The sequence below is a fragment of the Tenrec ecaudatus genome, chromosome 2 (assembly GCF_050624435.1).
Source record: "Tenrec ecaudatus isolate mTenEca1 chromosome 2, mTenEca1.hap1, whole genome shotgun sequence".
NCBI classification, from domain to species: domain Eukaryota; kingdom Metazoa; phylum Chordata; class Mammalia; order Afrosoricida; family Tenrecidae; genus Tenrec; species Tenrec ecaudatus.
Genome location: NC_134531.1, coordinates 152,700,499 through 152,706,013, shown reverse-complemented (window position 1 = coordinate 152,706,013; position 5,515 = coordinate 152,700,499).

Below are 5,515 nucleotides of genomic sequence, written 5' to 3'. Positions count from 1 at the left end.
TTTTTTAAAAATTTTTGTTCTTTAAAAAATGGGCCAAATATTACAATTTAGATAACTTATTACACTTTTTATGAGGTTTGAAAAACTGGTTTGTAAATTAGTAATCCACTCTTCCACTCATTGAAATAATGCATATTTCTAGAAATTCCCATGAACGACAGGCCAATTTGGTGGATTTTTCTCATTGTCATCTCCATAGCAAACTCTCTTTTAAGGGATTCTCTGCAGTGGCAACTCATATGAATGCAGTGCATATGAACCTACATGGTAGATAGCTTTGATTCGGAGAAAAAGAAATATTGTAAATCTTCCTTATAAAGGCTCTTGCTACATATTCACATGATCTTTTACCTGGAGGCATACCTCTTGGGGTTTATTTTGACAATCATGTCATGCCTACTGTTTCTATGGATCTTGAGTTAGTTTTTATATCTGTATAGTGTCCGTTCTAATACTATTGTTGTCCTGGAGCTGATTCTTATTCATAGTGGCCTCATGTGACCGCCTGGGTGCAGAGTAGAGCTGCTTTATAGGACTTCTAAGGTTGTTAAAAATGAAATTTTATTTTTCCCTTTATTTTAAAATAGTTTTGTTGGCTTATGATTTAATAGTTTAATAATATTAAGGAGAGTTATATAATTATCACCACAATCAATTTCAGAACATTTGCTTCTTTTTTGTACTCGTTTTTTTCCCCCATGTCCCCATAACTTCCCTTGCCCTGTACCAAGCTAATTAGAAATCTAGGTACTGTTGCTATACATTTACCTATAATGGATTTTATATACAGGAAATTATAGAAGACAGAAACAAGCAAACTAAAAACCCAACACTGACAAAATAAACAGAAGAACATGAGTCAAAAACAAAGGCAAAAATAATAAAACTCAAACAAATTTAAAATAGGGAGATCAAAAGGGAGATCTAATGATATTATATTTTAACCCAACACATCCACCATACTCTATTTACCAATGCTCTCTGCCTGCTAGAAGGCTACTCACATCCCTGACTACGGTCACAGGGATTCACTGTAGTCCTAATGTACGTGAGGAAAACTACAATGGGATTTTGGGCTTCCACTGTCATCCACTGCCTTCTGAAAAGTGGGTGTTCACAATTTGAGCTATAATACCATTCCCTCCTCTGGATTTTAATTTGATTATTTACAATCCTTGGATCACCCAAACTGATGTGTTTCTTCCATATGGACTTATTGAAACCTCACTTACATGGTGGCTTGTTTGAAGTCAAAACTCTAAGACTCCAGATGCTGTTCTTTCAATAGCTTTGTCCATGTGATTTCTTCAATACTCTTTACTTCACCAATATCTTCAGTGATCTCTTCATGAGTATGATTCTTGAGTAGAGTAAGGTCATAAGAACTAATTGTCCCTAGGTGAGGCCTATCATTAAGTGAAAGCCAAAATTAAAGTTGTCAACTTTCAGTAGTGGCTTGTCAAGTCTTTCTTCCAAGGCAACTCTGGGTGGATTTAAATTGCCAACTTTTCAGTTAATATCTAGCACTAAACCAATTGTGCCATGCTAGGACACTATTCTAATATTACAAACAGTGAACTTCAGTTAGTTCTAGTTCTCTATAATTATTGATCCTAGAAAAATCACTATTATCCCAGATTCCAAACACCATTCAATTACTGTACAGTTATTTTTTTTTGTTTTCTTTCCTCTCCTTAGAATGACTTCTCATTTTACTTAGAATAAATATAAATTCTTTATCGTTATCTAGATGTGGACTCTCTATACCTCAGTGATTCATAGTAACCAATAGGACTGAGTAGAACTGCCCTTTGGGGCTTCTGTGACTTTTAGATCTTTGCAGGAGTAGGCAAGTCTACCTTTCCTCCATTGAGCAGCTGATGGACCAATAGGTCACATCATGATACACAGAAAAGATTGATGTTCTCAAGGATCTCATTGTGCTTGGATTCTCATCAATGCTTATGGAAGCAGCTGTTGAATGATACATTGCAGTGGGCAGATCTGTTGTAAAAGATCTCTTTATGTGTTGAAAAGAAAGAACGCTCCTTTGAAGACTAAGGCGCATCTTACTAAAGCAATGATATTCACAATCACCTCATCTGTATGCTTAAATTGGATATTGAAGAAGGCAGACTGAAGCAAATTGATGCATTTGAATTATGGTCCTCGTGAAGAATATTGGAAACATCTGGGACTGCCAAAAGAACAAACAGATTCTTGTGGAAGTAGTGCGGCAGAACGCTTTTGAGAAGCAAGGGTAGTGGGGTGAAGTTTCACAGACTTTGGACATGTTATCAGGAGTGATCAATCCCAGAAAAAGACATCGCATTTGGCACGTGACTGCCACGAGGGCCGAAAACCTAAGAATGATTGTGAGGATGGTGACGAACCAGGTGTGTTGGCTTGAATAAACACTCACTATTAAGTCAGCCGGAACCAGTTCAATGAAATCTACGAACAGGTGCCTCTCAGCACGTGTTCTGCTCCCCTGCTCCTGTCCTTACTTTGGCGACATTGTTATTTTCTTTCAAGAAAGTCAGGAATTTTCCTTCTGCCTCAGGACATTGTATATGCTACTTCCTCCCCTCAGAACACCTTTGCATCCATGTGAGTCTTTTACGTTGGTTTTAATATCCTCAGGGATGATTTTTCACTTCCCTGCCTAAGGCAGATCCATTCAGGAGGACACTTTAAAAGGTAATATGTAATTAACATAGTCATTGCTTCATTATTTGGGAGTGTGTACTTGATTTTTCCAATAGCATGAAAGTATTAGGATGACAGGGCCCATATTTGCTTTACCACCGCCACCATATTTCAGCATATACATATCATGGAGACTGACAGGTGTTCAATAAATAACTTAATGAACATGGTTAGGTTAGGAATAATTTCTTACCTAAGAGAAGGTATTCTTTCCTCTAACCAAATTCATTTAACCCCCAATTAAATATAAAGTGCACCATGAGATAACTTCTTCACCTCAGAGAGGAGTGCATGACTCATAGCGCACATTGGCATCTGCCTGCAAGCTTTAACATTTCATTTTATGGTGTTGCATCTCAAAAACAATGGGAATGCAGGAAGAGGACAACTCATCCAGAGAACACAGATATCAAACTTGGCCCCCATAACGGGATATAATCTTTCTAAGCAAGGCATGAACTCAAAGCTTGCGAAGTGCTTTAGTGTCTTACACACCATCTTAGTTTTGGTTCTCTCCTCAGTCCCTGACACCCTACCTGACACCTGGTAGGCTCACAGGTCAGTGTTGAGTGGAATAAGGAACCCAAGCAATGTGACACAACCTGGTAATCTATGTTTATATATGTGGTTTTTATTCAAGTTCGTCTTCTTTTTTTCTTTCTAAAATAACATATTGCTGATTTTATATCAAAAGTCTGTAGGGAAACATGATTCTCTTTATAGCCAAGTTTGCTTTGCAAAACAAGACACATTTACACTTGAAACATATGCATTGTCATTTTATCTCCAAAAACATAGTAGTTTTTCGTAGCTGTCTTTTGGTTTAATCAGTCCCCAAAGCTGAATAAATGAAGGTTAAAAACAAGGGAATGTGCATGAGCTTTAAACCACCTTCTAGCAAGGTGACTTTATTTTAGTTCTTGCTGATGTAATTACTAATGAACCACTGTTTTTCTGGATCATTATTTTCCTTATACGTTATTATAAACACAGGAAACTGTCCCCTGCTTAAAATCAATACGAAACATTATTAAGTACAATAAAAAACCAAATGGAATACTATTAAGACAGGAAGACATCACTTTTACCTGTTAATTTTCCTAAATTAAAATGAAATGTTAATACACTTAGCACCAAGGTTTTCTAATATACAATATTCTTAGACACTTTCTGGTGAGAGTAAATATGGACATGACAATAAAAACAACAACGTATAATGTACTTCAAGAGTATTGCTCTACATTGACCTAGTAATAATACTTTTATGAACTAATAAAACAGACACAGATACAGTTGCGTATGAAAGTTTACATGCAAGAAAACTCATGGCAACATTAGGAAGGAAAACAAAAGCTAAGCTACATAAATATATAGGTATCACAGATGTGGTAGCAGAGCTAGTGATATTGTCGGTGCTATCATTCTGAATATTCATATTCACAATTAGAAAGACTAATGAAACGGGGACAACACTGAGATGGTAGAGTTGGGTGAGGAAAGGAACAAGTGAAAAGGCAAATGATGAAGGCGTTAAGGGGTTCCCGTTAAGGAAATCTAGTATGTAGATTTATTTAATTTGCCTCTCCTCATATTAATTTTTAAATTGGCTGCCAGAAATTGAAAATCAAATTTCACTTTAAAACAATTGAGTTTTCATATTCTCTCTAAAATATCAAAGACTTGACAACCCCAATACCCATACCCTGGCAACCTAGCCGGGAGTACAGGAAGCCCCGCTGGCTAGCCCCAGTGTGTGCCTGCTCTGTTGGCCAGAGTCCTCAGCACTCCTGTCTACAGCCCTTACTTGTTGCACTCAATGACGTCATCTTATTGCCATGTGGATTCTTGGTTCCCATGCAGCATGATCCTCCTTTGCAAAACACATGTTTGGATAGAGATGAAACGTTACAAACACTTTACTCAGTATGGGAGGATTATGAGTAATTTTAATTTTCTTACATAAGGTATTTAAATTTTCCAAATTGTATAACAAAACACGCATTGTTTTATATATATACCATTCTTTCAATGTAAAACATACAATAACAACAAAAAAGCCAGGATTCCAAGGATGAAATGTTATCAATGACTAAAGTTAACACTCTTCTTAGGAGATGGTTACATTCCTGAAAAAAATGTTGAAGAATTTAAGCTATTTGCCTTTAATAAAATGATTGGTGTGCAGCTCAGTTGATTCTGACTCAGAGCAATGGAATAGAACAGATTTAAATGCCCCGTAGGGTTTCTTAGACTGTAATCTTTATAGGAGTAGATCCTTAAATTTCCTCTCTGGTGGACTTCCTGGTGACTTTAGATCATTGGTTAGCAGATGAGGACTTATTGAGCCAGTGGGTCTCCTTAATATTGTAGTGTTGTTGTTGTTAGATGCCATTGAGTCAGTTCCTACCATAGAAACCTTATGCACAGAAGAACAGAAATCTGCTTGGTCCTGAGCCATCCTCACAATTATTTCTGTGCTTGAGCCAAGGTCGCATTAGACCTTCAATATCTGATCATATTAAAAAGCTATGCGTAAGGTTTTCTGTGGCTCCTTCCTCCCAAGTGGAGGTCTGAGTCCTTCATAGGCTGTTCTTAGTCTGGGAACTCTGATGAAACCCGCTCACTTTGGGTGATGCTCCTGGCATGCAAAATACCAATGACATAGCTTCCAGCATCAGTGAAACACACAAGCCCCTAGAGTACATAAAGCTGACATACAAGGGGTAGAATATTGATGCAACTGAGTTGAAATCCTTCATTGTGCTCTTTGTTACCTGTTTTACCCATCTATATTTTAAAAATATTT